Source organism: Malurus melanocephalus, unplaced genomic scaffold, assembly GCF_030028575.1.
Source record: "Malurus melanocephalus ecotype Western Australia unplaced genomic scaffold, MMel_1.1 scaffold_82, whole genome shotgun sequence".
NCBI classification, from domain to species: domain Eukaryota; kingdom Metazoa; phylum Chordata; class Aves; order Passeriformes; family Maluridae; genus Malurus; species Malurus melanocephalus.
In genome coordinates this window covers 2099377-2116177 of record NW_026623314.1, presented here as the reverse complement: position 1 = coordinate 2116177, position 16801 = coordinate 2099377, and positions in this window count along the sequence as shown.

The window sequence follows — 16801 nt, the reverse complement described above, 5'->3', positions numbered from 1 at the left end:
AGTAAAAATAAAACAACATATTCCTTAAAATTAAAAGCAGGATGRTATTCTTATGCAGGCTGTGAATGTTTTGGACTGATATRWGTGTGTGTRTRTATATACACRCATATGAAGCATGCAAACAACTAGATGTTAGTCCAAAACATACACAGTGCTATATCTGCCAGAAGGAGTTTTGTTAATGTGGGAATTTGTGAAGTCTTATGCAATTAGACAATTTTAGATCATTTTTATAAATAYGTAGATAGTTTACTGTTGGTACTGAAGAGTGTAAGAAAAATTTATCTGTATTGTCTCTGCATTTAGTCTGATTCAGCGAGTAAGATATTCACGYAGCCAAATATGGAAAATGTAAAATCAAACTAATAGTAGCTGGTTATGCAGAGACCCTGGGATGTGATTCCCTGCCGGCAGTGCTTAGGTGCCACACTAATAAACACAAGTGTGTTCCCTGAAAAGATGCAGCACAAACTGCCATGTGTTTCCTGCAAAAGCAGGCCTTGTTCCCAACCTTTTCCATGTGTACAATTGAATTCTTCTAAGAATAAGGTCTGTGYGGGGAGAGAAGGTGTTTCAAAGGGAGGGAGGAGAGCTGGTGACAAAGGAGCATGATCAGTTTGAGGACAGCCACTGCAGCTTTTGAGTGCATGGATGTCAGAGTGGAACAGAGCTGAGGACTAGGGCATTCTCTTTCATTGGGAATCACACAGCATAGGCAGAAATCCTTCCTATCACTTATAGCTGTGTTTCCCTTGACTCTAGATTTCCCTGTGATCAGGACAGGCAGAAAACATGAAATCAGTTTATTAGCCTTTCAGCTGGGAGCATTTTAATCTGCTGATAAYAATTGGTAATTGGGAAGGGTAGAATGAAGCAGCTGCAATGCTGACTTTTTGGGGGAAGGGGGTGTATAAATAAATCTTACTTGTTTCTCTTTTCTTTCTAACTGGTCAAACATTATTCAGGGAATTCAATCAATGCGTTACACATCTTTCAAGGATTTTGATGCTCTTTGTAAACTGCTTCCCTTACAATGACAAATAGCTGATCTGTCACTCCAGTTAGTTGGCCCTGCACTCTTAGCAGTGTGGACAGACAAGGCATGTAATTTCATTCCTACTTGCTTTGCACACTTCTCCTTGGCCTGCTGGCAAAAGCCCTCTGGTGCCAGGTCTCACATTCCAGCTGTTGTGCATTTATCTTACTAGCGAACAAATACTTTTTTATCTCGTAACTTKTTTTTTTTTGAATGGACCTTCAGGGCAGACAATATTTGTGGGAAAATCTGCACAGTCTGGCTGTGCCTTCTGACCCAGGAGGAAGCGGTTTGCGTCCTTGCCATTGAGAAAAGTCACAGAGGGACACATTTGGCTAAAGAGCACCAAGCCCCTTTTGCTGAGCCCAGTTGGACACAGCAGCGCTGTGTGCTCAGTGCTGAGGATGCTCCTCCCCTGTCAGTGCTGAGGATGCTCCTCACCTCTCTGTGCTGAGGGTGCTGCTCACCAGTGCTGAGGATGCTCCTCTCCTGTCTGTGCTGTGCTCTTTGCAGTAGGAGGTTGCTCACAACTTTGCCTCTCACACTGGAATTCCTCCTGACAGTTACCTGCGTTTCCTCAGCCGTGTCCCCCCCGTTCACAGTGAAATCCGAAACCAGGTGAAACTTGCTCAGTGTCAGATTGCACTTCCAAATGGAAATTCAAAGCTGAAAGAAGCCCTGGGTCTTCCAAGGTTCACCAGCCTCTTGTCAGACTGAGATTCAGAGTGATACTAATGTAAGCCAATTTGCGGAAATAATGTGGTTCAGAATTTTCTAATTGCTTTTGTCCACACTTGCCTTAAAAAAAAAAAAAAAAAAAAGAATGCATTTAGAATCTTTTTTCTTCCTATTTGCATGTACTGTATGCAATAGAATATATTGATTTTGTTGTTACATCAAGGACTTATGTCTTAGGCACAGGACAAATGCCTGTTTTTAATGAGTGACATAGTGTTATAAGTTAAAATGTATGACGGCAAACTACATAATTCATGACTGTGTCCAAGACAAACCTCTCACTGAACAGAGTTTTGTTTGGGTGAAAATAAACAGGCAAGTCCAATTAGGAGCAAAGTCTGTACACAGGGATTATTTTTGGTTAGTTTTAAAAAGAAGGGTTTTTTTTTCAAGAAAAAGAAGAAATACCAACGGTAGTTTACTTTGGATAATTCTGCTAAGCAGCTGGACTTTGAGGAGATTATGTAAGATGAACTAATTGCCAAACTTCTGATTCCTGTTTCTTGCTAGTCATAATTTAATTCTGTATTAAAGTTTCTGGCTTTCACCCATAGTTCCACATGATTTGTGCTCTGTGTAGGGCCAGGGATGGTGAGTAAACAGTAACTATGGTAATCCTGAAATTCGTTTATTCCTCTGCCAGCCATGCAGCCCATCAACGTCCTAGGTGCACATTAGAGTTGCCTTAAGGCTATTCTAACTTMTGCCTGCTCAACTCCCACAGGAATATCCCCACAGCTGGGAGCAACAAGACTGTCATTACTGCACAGATTTTATTTATTGTTCAAGGGTAGTATTTATGCCAGCCATATTTCACATTTATTTTGAAATCAAAGGTTTTTAAAAGCAGTAATGTCATAAAGAAATCAGACAGTTACAAACATGGGAGCCACAAAACTTGTCAGAGCCMAGTATATTGCAGATATCCAATTTTATACTTAAGCTGCATTAAATATAGCAATGGGAAAAGTGGGGAAAGCATCCATGTGATAAGGCACCAGCTGTGAACAGTTTGGTGGTCTACAAAAATGCTCCTACTGTTGCAAACGCTGGAGGAGTGACCTGGGGCAGGAGGGATAAGAGAACAAAAATGCAAACACAGGCCCAGCCACAAAGGCAAATTTATCACCGACAGAGACTGTGACCCTTCCCCAGCATATYAAAATGACCATCCTACACTGTTCTGGTGAGATTTACTCTGAAGTTTCAACATTTGATCAGCCTCAGAAGGTCTCTCCTGGTGACTGTGGTAGAAATATGAGTGGAGTTAGGCTACTATATCAAATCTGAGGGAAGTTTTTGGTAGGAGAATTCTGTTCTTGATTCCCATTGTCATTCTTAGAGAAACCAATGYTCTGGTCACTGCTGGGGCTCGACTTCTTTCTTTGCTTGACCCTTGGGAAGGTCACAGATAGGTCCTGAGGCAGTGTGCTGACATCCATGGGCAATTCAACCCAACAAACTGAGGGGACAGATGTGGTGGGGGCAGAATGGTGGCTTGTGTTCTGTGTTCTCCTGTGAGGAGCTCAGCCCTGCCCTGTGTTATCTGTGCTGTCTTTAGYACTGAGTGGGGCTGGTGCCTTTCATTCACACTCACAATTTTTGGTGTAGCTCTAGGATTGCTTCTCCCTCTCCTCATCCTTCCACCACCCTTTAAATGGATTTAGTGGTATTGTGGTCTCTTTTTTTTTTGTCCTTGGAGTCATTAAGGTGTTGCCACTACTCCCGAAAGAGTGTGGAGTGTGGATTTTGTCACCAATGGAGCCACACAAGTTTCCTCCAAGCACATCCTGCCAAAGGGAAGACTGAAGCTGAGACTCTGGTCTCACCCATCCTGTGGCTTGGGGATCCCTTAAGGGATCAGTAGACTTCCCCTACTGCTGAGTAAAAGCCCATATTTGACTTGGTGGCCCTGTACTCTTACCTCTCCTGTCTCCACCTCTTCTCTGAAACCATGGAATGSTAGGCTGTGGTATCCTGGAGCACAGAGGACACAAATATTAGGATCTCTTCTCTGTAGGTGGGTGTAGCAGGGATCTCAGCATGGGTACAAGACAGCTTAAAGGACTAAAGGTTAGGATGTCCTCTGTCTTCTGCAAGCAGGGATATGAGATATGACTTTTACCATCCCAAAGAAATTCCATAATCTKCAAATATTCCAGTCCACTCCTTATCCTGCCTCTCCTACAAATGGTGAGTTCTTAGAATTTGAAAGTCTGTTTCAAGAAACACTTGTGAGAAATCAGTCTGGGAGTCTTGTCTATGGCTTGGCTATTTTCCCTTTAGCTTGATTTAAAAACATTCATTCTGCAGGGAAAAAAATAGTTTGGGAAAAATAACAGTAAAGGACAGGTTACCAAACTTCCCTCTCTTTCTGATAAGTCATATTCATWGTTCCCTTTATTTTCTACTGATTCTGTATTATTCACTAGAAATTGTTTGCCATTAATTAGTAACTGGATTAAAGACCARACTAGGACTACAGAAAGGATCTTTGCACTGGATACTGGATTCTGTCTCCACCTGCTTTGACAGATCAGGYAATTTTGTCTCTGAGTTTCATTGCAGACCCCATCAGAGCTGCCAGGCCCGTTGACTGCATCAGCCTTGTGCCACCTCCCCTATCTGCAGGGAGCAAACCTGTGTGAAGCATCAGGCTCAAAAGAGCAGTGCAACTKCTGCCTTACCCACGGGAAAACCCTTGGTCTCACACCCAGGAAAGATGCTCTTCCTGGAATTCTCAATCTGATGTGCATGCTGACTCCCAGGGACTGCAGCAAGCAGCTGTGGGATGCACATTTGCACTGGAACATGGGAATTCATCTAAGCAGAGGGTGATAGCAGATAATATGACTTGAAACAACCACTTCCTTGAATTTTAACTTTTTTTTTTTTTTTTTTTTTTTTTTTTTTTTTTTTTTTTTTTTTTTTTTTATTTTTTTGTTGGTTAATTTGCTTACCAATTATTTAAAGGACTCCCTCTTACATTTTGACCCAAATATTTTGTCCCTGATTCTCATTTTTTCACATAGTGAATTTGCTTTTCATACACCTGCTGTTACTGTTAGTTTTTGCTGACAAGCAGAGRCAAACCTTTTCTCTTCTGTAGAATTATTGAATTACATTTCTTTTCTCATGCTTTTTACTTGTCTCTCTGGAAAAGATCTCAGGTTCACAGGCTTAATGCCTGAGTGATCCACAGAGCCCCATTTCCTGCAAATTTCAGTGCTCCAGGTAACAAAAGTCATCTCTCTCTGTTCTCTGAAGTGGAAAAGCTAACTGTTCCCTTCAGAATGAAAGGGGACTTTTATTCCTACTTTATTACTTATGACTGACGACGTTATGAAGGGTTTGCTGTTTTGTCTCTGCTGCTGCTGCTGCTGCTGCTGCTGCTGGGGTGTCCCACTGTGTGCATTCATGGCTTCTTTGCTACGCTCCCAGTGAATATGCTCTCCCTGGTATCACGTTGGACTGCATGGCACATGCCATCTTTCAGGCAGAATCCTCACTGCTTGGTGAGAGTGTGTGTGTTTGGTATTCCAGATGACTCCTCCCTGCTCCTCCACAACCTCAAGAGTGGGTTTTAGCGAACAAAAGGTGCAGCTATGGTCTCTGCATCTGCCTAGGGCAAGAGTTATCACCAACTCACCAGTGTCTGGAATTGCTTGTTATTGATTCCTCTAAATTGTCTTCTTTGTCTGAGGGCTGCCCAGATGAGCAGCAGACGCTTGAGAACTCTAAATACGAGTCAGCCACAGAGTTCAGAGATTAATCTGTCCCTTTGGGGTGCTGAGTAGCCAGCAATCCAAACAGCTTGTTGTAAGAGGCTTAACAATGCAGAACAGCTGATTTCAGATTCATCCATTGAAAACATACATTCATGTTGCTGGATGTTGGAATAATGCTAAATCACTTTAATCTAAACCACATTTGAATACAACTCCCACAGTTTAAAGGGCACCGAATTAATCTTGGAGTAACAGAGTTGCCTTGTAAAATGAATTTGTGTGATGTTATAAGAAACTTAGAAGAAACTTGACTGTGAAGRGGGCAGCTCTTTGAACTTGCAAATCCTCTCTGTTTAGAAATATATAGCCAGTTGAACACAAGTCTAAATGCAGCAGAATTCAAACAAACTWTTCCTCTGCTTTCCCATATTTTAATGTGCTCATCAGTGAATATTTATGTACGAACCCTGTAATAGAGCACAGTCGTCATTTCTCAGCTGTCTCCAATTGGCAGATGGATGAAAAATTTGGTGTGCTCCCACTCAATTGAAAAAGTAACTAACAGGCTGCTAGGTTGTTTTCTCTCAACATTAATCCATCATTATCACCTGAAGTGAAGTACTTTGAAGACTGAAGAAGGTCCGTATTTCAATTTAAATAATGCCTAACAGGTATAAGCTTGACATTTTCAGTTCCCACTAAAGCTTTAAGAGCTGGCAACATTTTATTTTATTGAGAATATATCTTTTCCTCCTCAAGGATATGAGTACCTAGCCATAGGTATGCCTTTATGCTAACCAGAGAGGAATCTAGTTAGTTGTTCAGAACTGCCGTTATTTTGAAGGGATTTAAATTATCATTGTGTTAGAATGATTTTTTGCTGTTATTTGATAATTTGGCTTTTTTTTTTTGGTGGGGGGTTGTTTAATTGTTTTGAGGTTGGGTTTTTTTTTGGGGGGGGGGGATTTTGTTGATTGTAATCAAAATCTTCATGATCTTGGAAAAGGAGAAAGCTGATAGAAAAGATTCCTACTTTGTTCAGGAAAGAAATGCAGGAATCTGGTTTTGCAGCAGCCAGATTGGTTTCAGCCCGGATTTGTCACCTAGCAGAGCTAAAGGAAGGCAGCAGCCTCTTTTGGGTAAAAGGGCAGAAATTATATCTGTGGAAATCCTTTTGGAGACTCTTCAAAACGGTGAACAAAATCCTGCTCTGTGTGACCATCAGGACTGCCACAGCCAGAGGGACTRGGATGTTGCTGCCACTCCATACCCAGCAGCAGTTTGGAGAGGGATCCCACTCCACCAGAATGCACTCAGCCCTTGCTGCCTCTCCCCCAGGGCACACGGATGCACAAATGCATGCCAGGCGTAATACAGTTACCAAAGGCTGAGAATGTCAGGTTCAGTCAGGTCTCAAGAACCTGCAGATGTTTCAAATCAAAATGTTACCYTAATAAGAATAATTAGGTGTTTGAGAGACTATTTTGGTCCATGCCCTTTGAATGGAAGAAACTATCTTTTCTCTAGCCWAGGCATTCTGTTCATCTGAGCATTTTCGGTTCAAGCTTCTTCCCATAAGTTATCTGGAAAAGAAAGCTGCTAATTCTTCTCTGCAGCAATGATGGGTAGGATTTACTACCTTAAAAATGTCCAGATACAGAGTAAGGTGCTCTGAACAAATGGTGAGCAGCCTATTTGCAGTGCTGCTGGGCTGGGATGCCAGCGCTGCCCATGGGATGTACCCCGAGTGCCATGCAGCAGAGTCACCCATGGCAGGAGGAAATCTGGGCAAACAAAATCCCAGATGCAGTTCATTTCACCTTGGGCACAGCAAAAGCATGTCTTGCAGCAGCCAGATGGACTCCAGGCTGAATCTCTGATTCTGGGAAGATGGTAGCTCCTCTTCAGAGGAAGGAAGGAGCTGCAGCTGCTGCCTAAAAGGTCATGGGAGAAAGGGAAAAGCTTTTCTACACAGCTTCCCACTCTTTTGCAAGAGCCTTTGGAATCCCAGCCACAACTTCTGCTGCATGTAATTCACTGTTTGACTTTGAGGGTTTTTTCCTCCTCACTCTACCATTCCTTAGAGAATCTACCTCACGCTGAGCAGTTTTGCATAGTCAATTATTAACTATGCATTATTTCAAAAAAAGTGCTTTGAAATAATTTYCTTTTATTTATTTTAGGGGAAAAARGAGARAAAAAAATMTTTCCCYACCAATTATAGTTTYTTTTACTAACATATTTTGCATGAGATTGTTGTTTTTTGGGATATTACACAGCTCATTAACTTTTGGTATAATTGGTATCCAGCAGTGTAATCAAATCACAGGCTATAAATAAAAGGAATTTTAAGCTACAAAATCCTCATCGAGCTTGTCTCCTAAAACATCCATTTTTTTGATGCATCTTTCCAGTTTTGCAGATTCTAATTTACCTGCTTTGGTTGAAATGATTACCCATTAGAAGAATCTATTCTTATGGATAGCAGAATATAAAATGYTTTTAAACACACTGTGTTCATTTCTTATGAACACACTGACCTCTTAAAGGATATCCTAAAAAAGTATGAAGACAGACACAACAGTAACATTTATAAACTCAAAGGCTCAAAGAAGACAGGCAATCGAGCAAGAGTGCCACAGTTTTTGAACCTGGCACATTGYACAGCTTTTTTAGAAGTTACTGCTGTATATTTTTCTGTCTTCCACAAGCTGTAATACATCACTAATCTGATTCTGTTTTTTTCTGCCCATCTAGATTTATACTGCATTCCTMAGTGTGGTRGCTTAACCTTATTATCTCAAARCTTTATATCTWTTCAGATATATCATCATTAGGTGAKAGGTGGCCTATAAAATAAAATTCAGTAAGATGAACTTGTAGCTACATRTATAATGATCTGATCTTTATGAGATATTATGAATTTATTTCCACTTTCTCTGTTGGTGGTGCAYTTCAGCTAWAGAGCTGACAGTAAGCACTTCAGAYCATTTAAATATATTTATATGGAGAGAGACACAGACTGACTCATATGTATACATATTGAGAGACATAAATACGTATATGTTCAGATGCTGTCCTTTGAAGAAAAATGTTTCAGAGGAATTGTTGAGCTCTCAAAGGATGAAGGAGAGAGCCTAGTAAAAAGGGTCAAGCCTAGGCTTGGAAAMCAATATTTTATCCAGAAGGAAACCCATGGATTTATGATATGCACACGTACGTATAAACACATATGCATGTGTATCTTTAGATGAAAATATATCTTTATTTCCAGGCACTGAAGGCAGAAGGCACATSCAGGCAGGTAACGTTGGCCAGACGTGTATTAATGCCCCGAGCGCCTGCCAAGCRAAAACCTGCCGAGACTCTGAGAGTGTGAGCCTGGTGCTCTGTCTCTGCCTCCCTCAGCCTCCTTGCTGGAAAGAACACACTGCTTGGAGTGTCTCCTTGTGGTGTTCGAGCTGAGACCTCTGAGGGAATATCCATAGATATATCATTTCTATTCTTCCCACATGTTTTAAAATCCACACTCCAAGCCCTTGTGCATTGTCCGTTGCTGTCCATCATTCACGACGGAGAGAAATGAAGGACTATGAATAATGATGATGTGAAAAGCAGCAGGCAAATGTAATTTACAGCAATGCTGGRTGGGGAGCAACATCTCTGACTGGGCTTGGCTTGTGTTTATATGGGCTGCTATTAATAATAAACAAGGCTCTACTCCTTTGCCATATGATAAGCATCAYGGCCAGTATAGAGTTTCAAGATTTGGATCTGTCATTGAAACCTCTGAAACAATATGTACATGACCAGATCTGAACTGTATGGACGGTTAAAAATCCAACTGTTCTGGCAAAGTCCACTGCAGAGCCAGGTGCTGCTGCTGTGAGAGCAGCTTTTTACAGGCGCTCCAGGGGAAAAAGGTCATGCTGGGCCAGGGTGGTTTTCAGTACTTGGCTTCCCTTTGGTAGTATTGTTAGACATGGAGAATATTTAAACAGGGTTTATGGCAACTGGCAAATCAATTGCCTTGAAATGATATGTATAACAAGGGAACTAAGGAAAGACTAAAAATGTAATCCCTAAAGCATTTGACATGTTTTCTGGACAGTAGTTTGGTATTACCCAGATGCATGCTCACAGAGCTGTCTGTGCAAATCAGAAACATCCATCATACTGAAATAAGCTTAATTATGGAAGTTTTGCTTTTCTAGTCTAGCTGTAATTTCAGTTATTCCTGATTTCACATTACTTAGCTTCTCCTTTTACATTACATCCTGCTGCACATCCATCACACTAAAGCTGTTGGAATGCAAAACACAAAAAAACACACAGCTGATTCCAAAAGATGGAGATGAAAATCTTCACCTCCCTCCCCTAAGTTTCTGATGGAATGCATTCCCTAATCATTTCAGTATTTTCAATTTTTAAATTTATTGAAACAATGAGTATGACTAGGGTGCTGCACATGTAGGAAGATCCCTACCACCACCCCAGCTCACAGTGAGCTTGAACAGACTGCTTCTGTGACTGATCCTCCTGAGGTGAGCACTGACACTGAGTAAGCCAAGTACAACCTCAAGAAGCTAGTGGCAAGATTATCTTTTTCCACAGGAATTTSTTGTTTGTACCAATTTGTTGTCCTGGGTGGGGGCCACACCTGTGCTGCAAAGAGGTTTGGGGTCAAACTCTTCCTCCTACATTTGGGACCCTGCACCTCAGAGMTCTTGGGCTCTGTGGGAAGACATCTGTGTGTTAGGAAGCTTCACTACAGGTTGAAATAGTCCCCAAAAGCTTGAAATAGTAAAAATAGTCAAAAAGGTTGAAATATYCCCTGGTTTAAAACTTGGAAACAGTGTCATGCTGATTTTCTATAAAACATGGGTAGTAAGAGTAGATAATTCCAGGCTGATTACTCAAAGTTTTTCATTTGCACAGTTTAGTTTGATACAACATATATTTGTCTGCAGCCCTGCTCATCTGAGACATTTAATGCATCCACAATAACCTTGAAGACTGTTGTGCATGGATGAAATCTGTGTTCCTACAACAGAAATTCTCCTTAACAGTGCTTTCATCCTTTAAAGAAATTATAATTAGAACACCTGTATTCTCTTTTAAAATAGCTGTATCACTTCTGCTTCCATTTATTTCAAATAAAAGATGTTGCTGGAAATTCCCTTTGGAAATCCTAGGTTAAAAAAATCCCTTGCCACAAAGTGAAGAATATGATCAAATCAGCAGCTCTGTTGTGCTCACAAGTAATTATTTTCAGTGTCAGTTTGGGGTGCTAGTGCCCAACCTGGCTGGCATGGACTGCCAATCCCTACAGAAGCAGCAGAGAGTGGCATATTGCCTGTGAGGAGGGGGCAACCACACCAGAGTGGTGATGGTGGCCCCAGKGACCTGTAAAAAAAGAACAGTGAAATATCATCACTTGCTTGCTCTCCTCCCAAGTGTGGGAGGCCTTTGGCAAAGTCCTAATTAAATGTCATGTTAGTTAATGTGAACAAATCGTGTAAGGACAAAGAACAGTCTAAGTTTATTTAATATAGGTATATACACACCCCCAGATAATATTATAATTGTAAAATTATGCAGATCCTAAGATTCTCTTTAGAGCAAAGTCCTTCATGAACTTTTCTAAATTTTTTTTGCAAGCGTGACCTACTAAGAGCACAGGTCTCCTCAAGTGAACCTCATGATAACTGCTGGCCAGTAGCTTGCAGTCTTCAGTGCTGCTGAGGATATAGCTGTAATTAGCAGATATCAATTTATGCACTCCCTGCAGAGTCTTCAAGGAGCTGGGCTTTACCACTGGTTAAAAATATGTGGTTTTGCCCTGGTTAGCCAGTGCAAGATTTGAATTCAATTAATTTCTAAGTCTTGTTTGGGCAATAACCATTATACCCATGATGTTTCATAATTGCAAAGGCTTTTTTTTTTCTCTTGTTAATATTCAAGTAAGTTTGTTTTAAGAGTACTTTTTTTTTCCTTTTGTGAAAATGTAAATAAAGTAGGATGTACATAAGTTTCTATTCCAAAAAGCCACATAGAGCAATTATTAGATACATCATAATAATTTCAGACAAAATCTTGTTTTTCTAATGAAAATACAGTTATATGCCAAGCAAGGTTGAATAGGGCAGCTACCCTGATGGGCTTCAGGGTAAGTGGGTTTTTAATGTTCACTGTAATCAATTCCCATGAAGAATTAAACAAAGCTCAAGGTAGCTTTAAAGAAGTGTGGTGTCATATTTGCTGTGAAACCTTCTAAATGAGGACCTGTGTCCTTCAGGACAGTAGGGGAAGGCACCAGSCTGCTTTCCACTCTGACATTTTATTTGTAATATAATTATTTTAATTAATTTCTAATTTTATTTTCTGCTTTTGTTTAGAGCTAGCCACTGTAACTTAATAGGTAGGGTTTTATTACCAGCGCTAAAGTTCCCCTGCCCAATAAAAGCTGGACAGGTGGCTAGTCACCATTTTATGAGCAGTTAAACCATTTAGCACATCGCCACTAGTTTTGCATTAGCACCGACCCTGGGATTCATTACATGGTTCAGCAGCACAGAAACCTAATGCATTATGGCCCAGCAGGGTTCACCTCAGGCTGAGTTCTGTTCAATCTTTTGTTCTTGCTCTGGATGCACAAAATCAGAAGTCTTGCAGGAGACGTGGTTGCAGCAGACATCCTATCTTTGGACCGTCTCTTTCCATATGCAATGAATATATTTGGTGAAAAGTGCTAAATGACATMAAATCAGAGTCCACCATCCACTTCATAAAGGTGCAGACGCAGCCTGGGTGTCCAATGTGCAGCCCTTGCTGGGAGGGTGTTTTGCATTCTGGACTAGTTTAGGATAGGAGGTAAAACAAAAAAACCACTAAAAAACAGAATAAAAAAAAAAGACAAGAAAGTGTTGATGTTCTCTTCATCATTGSCCCCCCTCACACACAGCACTGAAGCTCCCAGCACTTACTGCTAACCTCTGAGATGGTGCTTGTCATGTAGATATGCAGCYATTAGAAATATGAGAACCATCTGGTTCCTTTCTCCTCGGAGAACAAACAGCTATCTGCCAAGGTGGGCTGAAGTCAGATGGATTATTTCAAGATAAAAGGCTTGTTTTCTTTCTGTAGTTTCTCTCAGCCACACGAAATAACTGCATCTATTTATACTTTTTCCCTGCTGTTACAAAGTATATCTATATGAGGGTCCCCCTTTCTACTCTGTTTGCCCTTTTCACCCCTTCCCTTCTCTTCCACCATTTCCATTTAATTTTAGCACAGTCCAGTATTTCCCTCCGAGTAAAGCTGCAAAACAGTCATGTAGTCAAATCTACRGTAGAGGTTAAACTTCATCTCTGAACTGAATTGGAAAGAATATTTCATACATTTCTGGAAGAAATGGTTGGGATTTTCAAAGACACCTGACTCTCAAATGAGGTAAAAAAAAAAAAAAGAGGGGACATAATTCTGGAATGGATGCTGCTTTCTGATAGGCTTCTATCCTGAAGAAAGAAGATTTTTCTCAGAAATAAGAAAACTTCTCAGGACAGTCTTGTTCTACAAGATGTCTATGTGGATAATCATATGCAAAAATGTGGTCTAATAAATAATTTTGTCTTAWTTTTTTTCCAAGGGGAAGTTTTGAAACTTGCAGAGTTTCCTTTGGAATGTTGGGGTTGACCCTGCTCCGTTTTAGGCTCCTTTGTCTCATGCTGCTGTGTTGCTTCACCCCTTGGCAGCACAATTTTGGGAGATGCTCAGCCAAGGGCACAGGACTGTGGGACAGCAGCAATGTCTGCCCAGCAACCACRTTTTCTGGAGAAACAAACACTAYGCCAAACTTCCAAGAAATTTCCMAAAAAGAGAATTCYTTCTGGCAAGCAGAGAACAACAGCWTGCAAGTTGGAAATACATGTATTGACATTTGATTTCTTGCTGCTCAAACATACTTTGGGGTTTCATTTAGCCTGAGCTCAACTGCTGGTTGTTTATACAGGCTACTGATTGTTTACATTAGGTCAATACACAGGACAGGCTGTTTATACCGGACCAGCAACAAATTCCACAGCACAGCCTCTGGCTAGCACTGCTGCTTTTTCATACATGCAGAGCTGGAAAGAAATAAAAAATTCGGCTCTGGAAATCAACAAGCAACAAACCCTCCTATGTCTGGAATGTGCCTTCTTGCCTCAGAAGTGACCAGCACCATCTCTAAAATTTTAATGTTCTCTTCAAAAATGTACAGCGCGGGTAATTAGACTGGCACAAGAAGGATGGTGAATGAAGGGGAAGAGAAGAAGAAAGTGAAGAAAGAAAGTGAAAGGTCCCAGTTGATGTTTGTCTCCATCTGCAGGGTCACAGAAGACACAGTTGTGAGCACTTGGTGCAGTTGCACACGCAGGTTTGCAGCGCACTTAGTTCGCAGTGTCGCTGGTTCCAGCCCCACAAATGCAAAGCCTGCTATRTTTAACTTGAATGTTTCTCTTCTGAGTGACTTCATGCATTGCTCTGACAGAGCTCTGTACAGAGCTTGGTTCTCCTGTCCTGGGTGAACAATGCTGTTTGTACCCTTCATGTAATTGATAAACATTTGCAGTGCTACTAAAAGTCTTCTTGGCTACAGATCAGTRGGGTCCTGCCAGGCTGTGGGACAAGGAAGATTTCTGTCCCGCTGCTTTCAGCAATGCCCAGTGGATCTGAGCTGCCAGAGTCCATCCCTGTAGGACTCCCCCTAAAATGAAGGGCATTTTACTTGATGATCTTGAAAGTATTTTCCAGCCTAAATTATTCRGTGTTTCTCTTTCTTGAACCCCAGTTCCCCACAGACCACTGTGACACTCCTCCTCTGTTTCTGCACTTTTCCATGAAGRGTGCCTCCAGTCGGAGGGAAGAAAAGGGGGAAAACCCATCCTTAAGTAGCTTATCTTGCTGGTCCCAGTAAACCTGTTAAGAGAGGTGCTTACTGTCCAGATGCAGCTGAGGACCATAATCCTGTGCCGAGTGTGTTTTTTTCTGGAAGATCAGAAATATCTCTTTATTTCTGGGAAATGCAAGCTTGATGTACATTTTTGTGCACACCTCAACAGTTTTGTTCTCATTTGATATTTAACTCCAAATGCATTTTGACTTCCTTCTGATTTGGGGCCTGTGGCTGCCTGCGTGCTTTCCCAGCTGTGGCCCTTGGGAAGAACACAATGAGAAAGGGCACAAGGATGAGCGATACCCAACCAAAATGGAATGGTTTCACCTCCTGTGAGTCAGCTCCGTGCCCTTAATGGCTGGTGAAGAGAAGAGACTCTCCTGTGGGTGATTCTTCCAACTAGAGCCAGAAATGAGCAAAAAGCATGTGACCAGGGTCTCACCCTCTGTCATCTGTGGACTGTTGATCACAGAGAAAGCCCAGATGTGYAGATGGATACCTAATCCAGTGGCTAAGGAGAAAGAAGAGGAGTTTCATCCCACCTGTCCCAGTCCCTTGCAAGTGCACAGGTGCCTACATTCACCAGCCTCAGCAGGGCTACCAAGGAGGGTAACAACAACTGAGTTTTTTGAGGAAACACGCAGAATTTCAATGAGATATAATGTTAATCTCCCATTTTGGTAATAAATAAATAGCTCCTGGAAGATGCAACTGGTTCAGCATCACTTACTATTCCCATCAGGAGCTGGAAGCCTGTTGGGGCTCCCCACRCCTCCCCTTGAGCTGAGAGATGATTTAATCGACTGCCTCCTCTCAGGGCTGGCTTACATTTAATTCTCAACAAGAAATTATTGCCATGCTAGTTTTGCTGCTTTTCCTGCAGAAATATTATCAGGATGAATTGAATACAGTATCAAGGTTGCAATGAGGTTTTATCTTTCAAGTGTGCCTTTCTCGAATGCCCTGTCAATATAATGCTGGATCAAAAGGCACCTTACTTGGCAGATCTCTCTAAGTAAAATATTTTTCTCTTCTTGTGGTCATTCTTATAGTCTGAAAACTCACTATCTCGTGTCTTTGAAATCTACTGTTTAAATTATAAAAGAAAGTTGCTCATGAAATAGGCAATATTGGACACATTCCTGRTAGTTGCACAAGAAGGAACTGAAGCTTGCAAAGAAACAGAAGCTCTTAAATTTTGGCAGCATTYGGTAAACTGCCTCCCATTAATAAATAACTGACATAATTTCCAACTTTTTACTCCTTTACAGATGCTTTTCACTTGGCAGCTGGCCTCATCCCAACCAAATCAGGAATAAAAATTCACAATGATTTCAGCTGGCCAAAGGGTCAGGAGGCTGAGGATGGATATCTGGATGCTGCAGCACTCTGGGGAGAGCAGGGAGCAGCAGCCTCTCCAAGAAGCCTCTGTGTGTAAAAAAGTTCAGTCTGATCAYCTCTAAAAGTTTTTCTCTGCATTTTAATCTTGGGCATGGATGTGCTYCGTGAGAATCTGCTTCCAGCGCTGCTTCACAGCCTCCCTTTGCTCACATTTCATGCTAAGGAAAACCAGCTCCATGCTGTGTGGCTCAGGTTTGGAGGGCTGAGGAGTGTGCATCCAAGCAAATCAGTACCTGCCAGAGGGGATAAGGCAMCTGTGCCTTTCTTTCCCTCACCCTGAGCTCCCTCAGCCCAGGATTAGGCAGGCTCACACACTGGAGGTGATGCAGGGGGTGATGTGCTCCTTGTGGCTTACACACACCTGCAGCCGTGTGGAGCATAAATAAAAACCCCACTCCAGYATTTGAGCTTCAAATTGTAGCCCCTGTAATTTTTGTTCCAGTGGTGGAAGGCAGGCAGGAGCAACACACAGTCTTGTGGAAGGTCCCTGTTTTCCCTGAAGTCCAGAGCTCATCCCAGCAGTGTGGCACTTTCTGGTGATGATCCCCGGGGATCTCTGGGCTGTGCAGGAATGGGCTGAGCTTTCTTGCTGCCCCATCGTTCAGGGAAGGCTGGAGTAACTCAGGATTTGAAGCACCACAGGCTGAAGCAGAGCTTTRCCTTCAGCAAAGGCACTGCTGCTCAACAGGGCTCTGTGCCTGCTTGTGTAATGGAACTGCTGCACTGGTTTTCCAGCAACAACTTTAAATGCCATTCATCAATAAATCCATTGGGCTGCTCGGCTTGTATTACATGCCACTGATTAACTACCATTAAATTAGCAGTTAGTGTAATCAGATATAAACATTCCTTTGTGGCTAAGCTGTTAAACTTTTTTCCTTTTTACAATTGCGTGTAACACATGTCGGCACGAGACAGGCTCAGTAATTTCACATTACTGCGGCTAAATTATGTTTGTGGGCT